Source organism: Apostichopus japonicus, chromosome 15 (assembly GCF_037975245.1).
Source record: "Apostichopus japonicus isolate 1M-3 chromosome 15, ASM3797524v1, whole genome shotgun sequence".
In the NCBI taxonomy this organism is placed as follows: Eukaryota; Metazoa; Echinodermata; class Holothuroidea; order Aspidochirotida; family Stichopodidae; genus Apostichopus; species Apostichopus japonicus.
The window spans coordinates 18,225,347-18,239,840 of NC_092575.1; the positions used below are offsets into that span (position 1 = coordinate 18,225,347).

General features: G+C 35.0%; 1 long non-coding RNA gene across 1 annotated transcript in view; it reads right to left on the reverse strand.

Moving 5' to 3' along the window:
* Window positions 1-13,472: 13,472 nt before the first annotated feature.
* The window catches only part of LOC139981201 (uncharacterized), a 1,541-nt gene continuing 519 nt past the window's right edge, over window positions 13,473-14,494 (reverse strand). Inside the window, exons 1-2 of the long non-coding RNA XR_011797813.1 lie at window positions 14,479-14,494; window positions 13,473-13,910 (exon numbers count right to left, since the gene is read on the reverse strand). The exon at window positions 14,479-14,494 is cut by the window's right edge and continues 519 nt beyond it. This is a non-coding gene — a long non-coding RNA (uncharacterized lncRNA). The remainder of the gene's footprint in view (window positions 13,911-14,478) is intronic.

Below are 14,494 nucleotides of genomic sequence, written 5' to 3' on the forward strand. Positions count from 1 at the left end.
GCATCAGTATGGGAATTTTCATTATCCTGTATATAAAGCACTGCCAAAACTATTGTTGGCTACTCATAGCAATGAAGGCATCTACTTTAGGCTGCCATTAGTTGCATTGTTTTTAAGGTATATTTATATGGCATTTAAGTTTTGTACCCCACAAGCTACACTGGTACTCATATAATGTTAGATCCTACAATGCGAATGATAAGTATTTTTTTGTATAGATTATCGCTGTCAATTAGATGAATTTATATTGAAGAATTTTCATTGTTTGCTAGGTAGATGGATTTAGTTCTTATTAAGTTCTTGAGAGACATATTGTAATTTAATTTCAATGTCTGTACCCCACAAGGTATCCTGGCACTCATACCACATGACCAGAGTATAGTACAACAAATTGTAATTTAACTGTCTGTACCCCACAAGGTATCCTGGCACTCATACCACATGACCAGAGTACAGTACGACAAATTGTAATTTAACTGTCTGTACCCCACAAGGTATCCTGGCACTCATACCACATGACCAGAGTACAGTACAACAAATTGTAATTTAAATGTCTGTACCCCACAAGGTATCCTGGTACTCATACAACATGACCAGAGTACAAAATCAACAAGTTAATATTTATTATCCAGTATATCAAGCACTGTAAAAAATATTGTTGGCTACTCATAGCAATGAAGGCATCTACTTTAGGCTGCCATTAGTTGCATTGTTTTTAAGGTATATTTATATGGCATTTAAGTTTTGTACCCCAAAAGCTACACTGGTACTCATATACTGTAATGTTAGGTCCTACAATGCGAATGATAAGTATTTTTTTGTATAGATTATCGCTGTCAATTAGATGAATTTATATTGAAGAATTTCCATTGTTTGCTAGGTAGATGGATTTAGTTCTTATTAAGTTCTTGAGACACATATTGTAATTTAATTTCAATGTCTGTACCCCACAAGGTATCCTGGCACTCATACAACATGACCAGAGTACAGTATCAACAAGTTAATATTTATTATCCAGTATATCAAGCACTGTAAAAAATATTGTTGGCTACTCATAGCAATGAAGGCATCTACTTTAGGCTGCCATTAGTTGCATTGTTTTTAAGGTATATATATGACATTTAAGTTTTGTACCCCACAAGCTACACTGGTACTCATATAATGTTAGGTCCTACAATGCGAATGATAAGTATTTTTTTGTATAGATTATCGCTGTCAATTAGATGAAGTTATATTGAAGAATTTTCATTGTTTGCTAGGTAGATGGATTTAGTTCTTATTAAGTTCTTGAGAGACTAATTGTAATTTAACTGTCGGTACCCCACAAGGTATCCTGGCACTCATACCACATGACCAGAATACAGTACGACAAATTGTAATTTAACTGTCTGTACCCCACAAGGTATCCTGGCACTCATACCACATGACCAGAGTATAGTACAACAAATTGTAATTTAACTGTCTGTACCCCACAAGGTATCCTGGCACTCATACCACATGACCAGAGTACAGTACGACAAATTGTAATTTAACTGTCTGTACCCCACAAGGTATCCTGGCACTCATACAACATTACCAGAGTACAAAATCAACAAGTTAATATTCATTTTCCAGTATATCAAGCACTGTAAAAACTATTGTTGGCTGCTCATAGCAATGAAGGCATCTACTTTAGGCTGCCATTTAGTTGCATTGTTTTTAAGGTATATTTATATGACATTTAAGTTTTGTACCCCAAAAGCTACACTGGTACTCATATACTGTAATGTTAGGTCCTACAATGCGAATGATAAGTATTTTTTTGTATCGATTATCGCTGTCAATTAGATGAATTTATATTGAAGAATTTCCATTGTTTGCTAGGTAGATGGATTTAGTTCTTATTAAGTTCTTGAGAGACATATTGTAATTTAATTTCAGTGTCTGTACCCCACAAGGTATCCTGGCACTCATACAACATGACCAGAGTACAGTATCAACAAGTTAATATTTATTATCCAGTATATCAAGCACTGTAAAAAATATTGTTGGCTACTCATAGCAATGAAGGCATCTACTTTAGGCTGCCATTAGTTGCATTGTTTTTAAGGTATATTTATATGACATTTAAGTTTTGTACCCCACAAGCTACACTGGTACTCATATAATGTTAGGTCCTACAATGCGAATGATAAGTTTTATTCTGTACAGATTATCGCTGTCAATTAGATATATTTATATTGAAGAGTTTGCATTGTTTGCTAGGTAGATGGATTTATTTCTAATTAAGTTCTTGAGAGACATATTGTAATTGTAATTTAACTGTCTGTACCCCACAAGGTATCCTGGCACTCATACCACATGACCAGAATACAGCATCAGTATGGGAATTTTCATTATCCTGTATATAAAGCACTGCCAAAACTATTGTTGGCTACTCATAGCAATGAAGGCATCTACTTTAGGCTGCCATTTAGTTGCATTGTTTTTAAGGTATATTTATATGACATTTAAGTTTTGTACCCCACAAGCTACACTGGTACTCATATAATGTTAGGTCCTACAATGCGAATGATAAGTATTTTTCTGTATAGATTATCGCTGTCAATTAGATGAATTTATATTGAAGAATTTCCATTGTTTGCTAGGTAGATGGATTTAGTTCTTATTAAGTTCTTGAGAGACATATTGTAATTTAATTTCAATGTCTGTACCCCACAAGGTATCCTGGCACTCATACAACATGACCAGAGTACAAAATCAACAAGTTAATATTTATTATCCAGTATATCAAGCACTGTAAAAAATATTGTTGGCTACTCATAGCAATGAAGGCATCTACTTTAGGCTGCCATTAGTTGCATTGTTTTTAAGGTATATATATGACATTTAAGTTTTGTACCCCACAAGCTACACTGGTACTCATATAATGTTAGGTCCTACAATGCGAATGATAAGTATTTTTTTGTATAGATTATCGCTGTCAATTAGTTGAATTTATATTGAAGAATTTTCATTGTTTGCTAGGTAGATGGATTTAGTTCTTATTAAGTTCTTGAGAGACAAATTGTAATTGAACTGTCTGTACCCCACAAGGTATCCTAGCACTCATACCACATGACCAGAGTACAGTACGACAAATTGTAATTTAACTGTCTGTACCCCACAAGGTATCCTGGCACTCATACCACATGACCAGAGTATAGTACAACAAATTGTAATTTAAATGTCTGTACCCCACAAGGTATCCTGGTAATCATACCACATTACCAGAGTACAGTACGACAAATTGTAATTTAACTGTCTGTATCCCACAAGGTATCCTGGCACTCATACCACATGACCAGAGTACAGTACGACAAATTGTAATTTAACTGTCTGTACCCCACAAGGTATCCTGGCACTCATACAACATGACCAGAGTACAAAATCAACAAGTTAATATTTATTATCCAGTATATCAAGCACTGTAAAAAATATTGTTGGCTACTCATAGCAATGAAGGCGTATACCTTAGGCTGCCACTTAGTTGCATTGTTTTTAAGGTATATTTATATGACATTTAAGTTTTGTACCCCACAAGCTACACTGGTACTCATATAATGTTAGGTCCTACAATGCGAATGATAAGTATTTTTTTGTATAGATTATCGCTGTCAATTAGATGAATTTATATTGAAGAATTTTCATTGTTTGCTAGGTAGATGGATTTATTTCTTATTAAGTTCTTGAGAGACATATTGTAATTTAATTTCAATTTCTGTACCCCACAAGGTATCCTGGCACTCATACAACATGACCAGAGTACAAAATCAACAAGTTAATATTTATTATCCAGTATATCAAGCACTGTAAAAAATATTGTTGGCTACTCATAGCAATGAAGGCATCTACTTTAGGCTGCCATTAGTTGCATTGTTTTTAAGGTATATATATGACATTTAAGTTTTGTACCCCACAAGCTACACTGGTACTCATATAATGTTAGGTCCTACAATGCGAATGATAAGTATTTTTTTGTATAGATTATCGCTGTCAATTAGTTGAATTTATATTGAAGAATTTTCATTGTTTGCTAGGTAGATGGATTTAGTTCTTATTAAGTTCTTGAGAGACAAATTGTAATTGAACTGTCTGTACCCCACAAGGTATCCTAGCACTCATACCACATGACCAGAGTACAGTACGACAAATTGTAATTTAACTGTCTGTACCCCACAAGGTATCCTGGCACTCATACCACATGACCAGAGTATAGTACAACAAATTGTAATTTAAATGTCTGTACCCCACAAGGTATCCTGGTAATCATACCACATTACCAGAGTACAGTACGACAAATTGTAATTTAACTGTCTGTATCCCACAAGGTATCCTGGCACTCATACCACATGACCAGAGTACAGTACGACAAATTGTAATTTAACTGTCTGTACCCCACAAGGTATCCTGGCACTCATACAACATGACCAGAGTACAAAATCAACAAGTTAATATTTATTATCCAGTATATCAAGCACTGTAAAAAATATTGTTGGCTACTCATAGCAATGAAGGCGTATACCTTAGGCTGCCACTTAGTTGCATTGTTTTTAAGGTATATTTATATGACATTTAAGTTTTGTACCCCACAAGCTACACTGGTACTCATATAATGTTAGGTCCTACAATGCGAATGATAAGTATTTTTTTGTATAGATTATCGCTGTCAATTAGATGAATTTATATTGAAGAATTTCCATTGTTTGCTAGGTAGATGGATTTAGTTCTTATTAAGTTCTTGAGAGATATATTGTAATTTAATTTCAATTTCTGTACCCCACAAGGTATCCTGGCACTCATACAACATGACCAGAGTACAAAATCAACAAGTTAATATTTATTATCCAGTATATCAAGCACTGTAAAAAATATTGTTGGCTACTCATAGCAATGAAGGCATCTACTTTAGGCTGCCATTAGTTGCATTGTTTTTAAGGTATATTTATATGGCATTTAAGTTTTGTACCCCACAAGCTACACTGGTACTCATATAATGTTAGATCCTACAATGCGAATGATAAGTATTTTTTTGTATAGATTATCGCTGTCAATTAGATGAATTTATACTGAAGAATTTTCATTGTTTGCTAGGTAGATGGATTTAGTTCTTATTAAGTTCTTGAGAGACATATTGTAATTTAATTTCAATGTCTGTACCCCACAAGGTATCCTGGCACTCATACAACATGACTGCAGAGTACAAAATCAACAAGTTAATATTTATTATCCAGTATATCAAGCACTGTAAAAAATATTGTTGGCTACTCATAGCAATGAAGGCATCTACTTTAGGCTGCCATTAGTTGCATTGTTTTTAAGGTATATATATGACATTTAAGTTTTGTACCCCACAAGCTACACTGGTACTCATATAATGTTAGGTCCTACAATGCGAATGATAAGTATTTTTTTGTATAGATTATCGCTGTCAATTAGTTGAATTTATATTGAAGAATTTTCATTGTTTGCTAGGTAGATGGATTTAGTTCTTATTAAGTTCTTGAGAGACAAATTGTAATTTAACTGTCTGTACCCCACAAGGTATCCTAGCACTCATACCACATGACCAGAGTACAGTACGACAAATTGTAATTTAACTGTCTGTACCCCACAAGGTATCCTGGCACTCATACCACATGACCAGAGTATAGTACAACAAATTGTAATTTAAATGTCTGTACCCCACAAGGTATCCTGGTAATCATACCACATTACCAGAGTACAGTACGACAAATTGTAATTTAACTGTCTGTACCCCACAAGGTATCCTGGCACTCATACCACATGACCAGAGTACAGTACGACAAATTGTAATTTAACTGTCTGTACCCCACAAGGTATCCTGGCACTCATACAACATGACCAGAGTACAAAATCAACAAGTTAATATTTATTATCCAGTATATCAAGCACTGTAAAAAATATTGTTGGCTACTCATAGCAATGAAGGCGTATACCTTAGGCTGCCACTTAGTTGCATTGTTTTTAAGGTATATTTATATGACATTTAAGTTTTGTACCCCACAAGCTACACTGGTACTCATATAATGTTAGGTCCTACAATGCGAATGATAAGTATTTTTTTGTATAGATTATCGCTGTCAATTAGATGAATTTATATTGAAGAATTTCCATTGTTTGCTAGGTAGATGGATTTAGTTCTTATTAAGTTCTTGAGAGATATATTGTAATTTAATTTCAATTTCTGTACCCCACAAGGTATCCTGGCACTCATACAACATGACCAGAGTACAAAATCAACAAGTTAATATTTATTATCCAGTATATCAAGCACTGTAAAAAATATTGTTGGCTACTCATAGCAATGAAGGCATCTACTTTAGGCTGCCATTAGTTGCATTGTTTTTAAGGTATATTTATATGGCATTTAAGTTTTGTACCCCACAAGCTACACTGGTACTCATATAATGTTAGATCCTACAATGCGAATGATAAGTATTTTTTTGTATAGATTATCGCTGTCAATTAGATGAATTTATATTGAAGAATTTTCATTGTTTGCTAGGTAGATGGATTTAGTTCTTATTAAGTTCTTGAGAGATATATTGTAATTTAATTTCAATGTCTGTACCCCACAAGGTATCCTGGCACTCATACAACATGACCAGAGTACAAAATCAACAAGTTAATATTTATTATCCAGTATATCAAGCACTGTAAAAAATATTGTTGGCTACTCATAGCAATGAAGGCAAATCTACTTTAGGCTGCCATTTAGATGAACATGTTGATATTACATTTAAGTTCTGTACCCCACAAGCTACACTTGTACTCATATAATCTTAAGTCCTACAATGCGAATAAAAATTTTACTGTACAGATAACCACGGTCAATCAATGAATTCATATCAAGGAATATCCATTGTTTGCTAGGTAGAAGGATTTAGTTCTTGTTAAGTTCTTGAGAGACAACCATTAATTTAATTTAACTGTCTGTACCCCACAAGTTATCCTGGTACTCTTACCACATTACCAGAATACAGTATCAATTCGTGAATTTTCATATTCCAGTATAAAACCAAGGTCAAAGTTATTGTTGGCTTCTAATAGCAATGAAGGCATCTACTTTAGGCTGCCACTTAGATGCATTAAGGTATATTTATATCACGTCAAAGTTCTGTACCCCACAAGCTACACTGGTACTCATATAATCTTAAGTCCTATGATGCAAATTATCAATTTACTATACAGATATCCATGGTAAATTCTTTGAATCCATATTGAAGGAATTCCATTGTTTGTTAGGTAGAAGGATTTAATTCTTGTTAAGTTCTTGAGAGACAAATTGTAATTTAACTGTCTGTACCCCACAAGGTATCCTAGCACTCATACCACATGACCAGAGTACAGTATCAACAAGTTAATATTTATTATCCGGTATATAAAGCACTGTCAAAGTTATTGTTGGCTACTCATAGCACTGAAGGCATCTACTCAAGGCTGCCTGCAAAGATGCATTAAGGTATATTTTTGGCTAGGTAGAAGGATTTAGCTCTTGTTACGTTCTTGAGAGACAAATTTTAATTTAATATAACTGTCTGTACCCCACAAGGTATCCTGGCACTCATACAGCATGACCAGAACACAGCATCAATAGGTGAATTTTCATATTCCAGTATAAAACCAGGGTCAAAGTTATTGTTTGGCTTCTAATAGCAATGGAGGCATCTACTCTAGCTGCCACTTAGATGCATTAAGGTATATTTATATCACATTTAAGTTCTGTACCCCACAAGCTACACTGGTACTCATAATATTAGGTCCTACAATGCGAATGATAAGTTTTATTCTGTACAGATTATCGCTGTCAATTAGATATATTTATATTAAAGAGTTTGCATTGTTTGCTAGGTAGATGGATTTATTTCTAATTAAGTTCTTGAGAGACATATTGTAATTGTAATTTAACTGTCTGTACCCCACAAGGTATCCTGGCACTCATACCACATGACCAGAATACAGCATCAATAGGTGAATTTTTATTATCCAGTATATAAAGCATTGTCAAAGTTATTGTTGGCTATTCATAGCACTGAAGACATCTACTTTAGACTGCCTGCATAGATGCATTAAGGTATATTTTTGGCTAGGTAGAAGGATTTAGCTCTTGTTAAGTTCTTGAGAGACAAATTTTAATTTAATATAACTGTCTGTACCCCACAAGGTATCCTGGCACTCATACAACATGACCAGAGTACAAAATCAACAAGTTAATATTTATTACCAGTATATAAAGCACTGTAAAAAATATTGTTGGCTACTTATAGCAATGAAGGCATCTACTTTAGGTTGCCATTTAGATGCATAAGGTATGTTTATATTACATTTAAGTTCTGTACCCCACAAGCTACACTTGTACTCATATAATCTTAAGTCCTACAATGCGAATAAAAATTTTGCTGTACAGATTACCACGGTCAATTGATGAATTCATATCAAGGAATATCCATTGTTTGCTAGGTAGAAGGATTTAGTTCTTGTTAAGTTCTTGAGAGACAAATTTTAATTAAATTTAACTGTCTGTACCCCACAAGGTATCCTGGTACTCATACCACATGACCAGAATACAGCATCAATAGGTGAATTTTCATATTACAGTATTAAACCAGGGTCAAAGTTATCGTTTGGCTTCTCAATGGAGGTATCTATTCTAGCTGCCACTTAGATGCATTAAGGTGTATTTATATCACTTTTAAGTTCTGTACCCCACAAGCTACACTGGTACTCATATAATATTAGGTCCTACAATGCGAATGATAAGTATTTTTCTGTATAGATTATCGCTGTCAATTTGCTGAATTCATATCAAGGAATATCCATTGTTTGCTACTGTAGGTAGAAGGATTTAGTTCTTGTTTAGTTCTTGAGAGACAAATTGTAATTTAACTGTCTGTACCCCACAAGGTATATTGGCACTCATACCACATGACCAGAGTACTGTACGACAAATTGTAATTTAACTGTCTGTACCCCACGAGGTATCCTGGCACTCATACCACATGACCAGAGTACAGTATCAGCAAGTTCATATTTATTATCCAGTATATAAAGCACTGTAAAAATTATTGTTGGCTACTCATAGCAATGAAGGCATCTACTTTAGGTTGCCATTTAGATGAATTAAGGTATATTTATATTACATTTAAGTTCTGTACCCCACAAGCTACACTTGTACTCATATAATCTTTAGTCCTACAATGCGAATAAAAGTTTTACTGTACAGATAACCATGGTAAATTCTTTGAATTGATATTGAAGAATTTCCATTGTTTGCTAGGTAGAAGGATAAAGGTTTTGTTATTAGTTCTTGAGAGACAAATATTAATATAATTTAACTCTCTGTACCCCACAAGGTATCCTGGCACTCATACCACATAACCAGAGTACAGTATCAACAAGTTAATATTTATTATCCAGCATATAAAGCACTGTAAAAAATATTGTTGGCTACTCATAGCAATGGAGACATCTACTTTAGGCTGCCATTTAGATGCATTAAGGTATATTTATATTACATTTAAGTTCTGTACCCCACAAGGTACACTTGTACTCATATAATCTTAAATCCTACAATGCGAATAAAAATTTTACTGTACAGATAACCACTGTCAATCGATGAATTCATATCAAGAAACAACCATTGTTTGATAGGTAGAAGGATTTAGTTCTTGTTAAGTTCTTGAGAGACAAATTTTAATTAAATTTAACTGTCTGTACCCCACAAGGTATCCTGGCACTCATACAACATGACCAGAATACAGCATCAATAGGTGAATTTTCATATTCCAGTATAAAACCAAGGTCAAAGTTATTGTTTATAACTTCTAATAGAAACAAAGGCATCTACTTTAGGCTGCCACTTAGATGCATTAAGGTATACTTATATCACATTTTAATTTTGTACCTCACAAGCTACACTTGTACCCATATAATCTTCTGTCCTACAATGAAATTAATAAATTTACTGTACAGATTACTACTGTCAATTAGATGAATTCATATCAAGAAATTTCCATTGTTTGCTAGGTAGAAGGATTTAGTTCTTTTGAGCCAAATTGCAAATTGAAGTTTTATTTCACTTTCTGTACGCCACAAGGTATCCTGGCACTCATACAACATGGCCAGCATCAATTGGTGAATTTTCATTATCCAGTATACAGCAACTGTCGAAGTTATTGTTGGCTTCTAATAGCAATGAAGGCATCTACTTTAGGCTGCAACAAGGATGCATTAAGGTGCATTGATATCACATTTAAGTTCTGTACCCCACAAGCTACACTGGTACTCAAATAATATTTAGGTCCTAGAATGCAAATGGTAACAATAACACAAGAAACATGATTCAACAATATACAGTGATAGTAATTAGGTAATCTCCTTCCAGGCTACACAGTAAAGGTTAATCTCATTTACTTGAAGGGATCAATATATCCTAGCTTACCTGGTAGCTCCTAACTTTTATACCTTTATTTGTTTAGATTCTTATGGTTTTCATTCCCCGATCCGTATTATAAAGCAAGAGATGTAGTGTAACCTTGAACTTAATTAGTTTTTGTTTACACCACAATCATCATATGTTTTGTTCATGGAACAGCTTAAAACCCTTTCTTGTATATTCAGTTGAGCTACAGCAAATCAGGATTAAACAACACCACACAATACAACACGATCCTTAAAAGTGTCATTTATTTAATTAACTGTCCAATTAATTAAGGAATAATTAAAACACTAATGTGTATGCTAGCCACCATTGTTCCTCACAAGGTATCTTCATCCTCACCGTTACCCCTAAGGTATCCTCACGCTCATTGCTGTTCCTCACAAGGTGTTCCCCATAAGGTATTAAGTGTGGGTATGCGTGTGCGTGTCTGTGTGCGTGAGTGAGTGAGCAAAATTAAGTATGTCGCAAACTCCTCCTAGACCCCAAGTCCTGTCGAGTTCAAGCTTGGTGGGTGGGAGCCTGACCATGTTAACTCATGCCTGCGTGATTGATGACGTCAAAGAGGTTGAAGGTCAAGAAATCTAAAAATTAGTTTTTAGCCATTTTCTGCATGCCAACTTGTTGGACAAAGGCATTAAACCACATTATATGTAGAGAATGAAGAGACAAAGTTTAAAACAAGACAGATTTAGGCTTGTAGTTAACGGGTCAATTGAGTTAAAGTTAAAATTGGTCTCAATTGTGCAAAAGAGTGTGTCCTAGACTGTTAGTCTGATCAGGTTCAAACTTGGTGGGTAGGTGCCTGACCATGTACTGTAAACTTGATCTTTGGTGATTGTCTAAATGTCATAGGTGAAAGGTCAAATACCCAGAATGTGTAGCCATTTTCTGCTTGTCAGCATGTTGGAAAAAGTCATTAAACCACAAATATGTTGACTATAATGAGACAAATTTTAAATTAAAACTTATGCAGTTGTTTAGGGTCAAGGTCAAAGTTCATTGTAGATCCATTCCATCATAAAAGAGATGAGTACCATAGATTGCCATCTTGTCTTATGTTTTAATCTTAATAGATGCTAAGATCCCATAACATGGGAGTTTATTAGGCAAGTTTCAGGAGAGATATGATTGATAAAGATGGCTACCTTCAAGGTATGCAAGGAATTAAGATGACTAATGAAGCAATCCATGGCAGAATGAAGGTGAGATGACAAAACTATTAATTAATGGATCATTCAACTGTCAATTTGAGTATAGTTTCATTAGTTTAATGTATGTTTAATTGCTTTGTTCAAGGGCTGTCCTAACATGTTAGTGTTTGATATCATGAGATGCAAGGTTAAATTGCGACTAACATGCAACATCATGTAACATGTTGAAAATTTCAAGTTTCATTGCTTACACTACATTTCGTTTTAATAGAATGTTGAGTGAAACTACCCACTGCTGTAGGGGATGAAACATTTGGTGTTTAATCCACAAGCTCCAGCTCATTCATTGGGGCTTAAATTTCAACTCCTACCCAGATCCCAACGAAGAGAGTAAGTGACGTCTGCTCTGTAACGCGACAATAGCATAAGAGACGGTGGTATGAACAGACCTTATGGGGAAAAACTTAACACGTCATTTAACGAAAGTGAAAATATTCCCCATCTTGGTGGGGTGGAATTCATTTCCCCCGTGGGTTGTATAACAAAAGAGAAATCTGTAAGCAACGATGATTATTAATGCATCTTTGCGTGATTGATTACTAATCCATCTTTGCGTGATTGATTATTAATCCATATTTGCATGATTGATTATTATACAAATATTGAATGGTTATGAGTGCAATAGTGCAAATATTTCATGAGTTGAAAGATGGAATGTTCCATTCAACGGGGCGCAGCAGAGTTGAATGGAACAAATTACATCTTTCAGTGAATGAAATATTTGCACATTGCACGAATGGAAACCATTCATTATTTGTTTTATACACCATATTATATTAAGATGGGTAAAATGCACTCATGCAACCGATTGTTTTGAACAGACAGGTTTCTCTGCTCTCTTACCATTGAAAAAGTGCTACCAAAAAAGTATAACTCATGGTTCTATTTCATAGAGTGGAATAGAGCGGATTTTGCATGCAATCAACGAGCAATTGACCAATCAAATGACCAGACTACAATTAGGTGTTGTATAATAATCCATATTTGCATTATTGATTATTAATCCATCTTCTTTCTGCTTAGACGTTGAAGGACAGCGTAGTAAAATCAGAGGATTCCGTGAAGAGACTGTTAGCAGAGATCAAGATGCTAGGTCAAAGGGTCGTTCAGTCTCATAAAGCCGTACAGAAGTAGGAAGAGCCAGGTACATTTTCAAGTTTCTTCCTTTTGGGTTTGGTACGTTGAGAGTACAAGATGGATATGATGCTCGCATTGTATAAAATTATTGGTAGCAGTATGCTGGAGACAATGGGTTGTAGGACTATTGTTTGCGAGCGGGTCACAGATATGGTCATGTGCGAAGAAAGTTGGAATGAATTTCAAAACTAACCAATGAGTCTGTCTTGCGTACAAAGATTTACCTCGCTGCTAAATAAACCCGAGCGCGTTTAGCAGGAGTGTCAAGCATAATTCAGGGACGTTTAAATTTGGTTAAAATGTTCTATTTATGGTAGTTCACAAGCGAGAATGTTACCTAACTTATATGGAATTGATGCCAAGTTTTTGTATTGAATGAGTGCAGTTGTTAAATTTTTTGTCTCCGCCATCCCCGCCCCACCCCCGGAAAGAAGTATCCCTAACCGTGATGGAATATCACTTAGTAATATTCAGTCTTACCGAAGGCGATGGAGTACAACAGAGTTGAGGAGAGTGGAATTTTCCGAAGGTTAAAGTGTCACTGTTCCCCTGACCAACACGGGAATGATGCAAACTTTGTTAATTTAGGCGAGGATAACAGCTAGGTACTTGACTCCATAAAGAACTCTGACATGTGGGTGTATAGAACAGAAAAATATATTGATACAATTACCGACTGAAACACCCGTTCATATAGAACTCGGACATGTGGGTGTATAGAACAGAAAAATATAGTGATACAATTACCGACTGAAACACCCGTTCATATAGAACTCGGACATGTGGGTGTATAAAACAGAAAAATATAGTGATACAATTACCGACTGAAACACCCCTTCATGAAATTACACCCTTCATATAAATCACAAATTAGGGAATGATTGAATTATAGCATTAGGAAATTCTAGAAATTAAGAAACTTGATCTCTTTTCACGTCTTCAAATGACAATTTCAATCCAAAAGTTCGGTAAGCTTCAGGTCGCTGTCACTGTTTCACTAACTCCCGTCTCTTGGGCCACTTTCTCTTTAGGCCAGCACCCATTGTCTCTCTTGCTCCGCTGCTGATGATTGTCGAGAACTGCAGGGTACAAAATACGTTAACTAGTATTTTGTCTAAATACATGCTCTGGAATTATCCCGAGGGTATTTGTAAGACGAACCCTAACCACAGTGAATCTTCCTGCAGATGTGAATTTCCCTTTGGGATATTGAAAACGCATAACACATAATAACATAAATAATTACATAAACCCACCACCAAGTCCTAAATACTCACAAGGCTCCTAATTCTATAATGCCCCCACTAACTGCTCTAATACAACACTTACTATATGCATACTATCTCAACCCCTAGGGCAGCTTCAATGGCCAGGATTATTCTAGAACATAATCTCTGTATCTGAAATATCATGCCATACCCCAAGACACAATTCTCCTCTCTAAAGTGATCCCTGATTGCATAATCTTGTAACACATATTACTAAGTATTATTGACATATCTCCTAGGCTAGAGCCAAAGTTGCCTAGGTCAGGATACAAACCCCCACAATAACAGTGACACTTCAATAAGCAATGAATAGAATAAACACATTCTAATACCTTGGAACATCATTCCCCACTTAACAAGGATAAATAATGTGACTTACTTCATTGGGCTTTAAC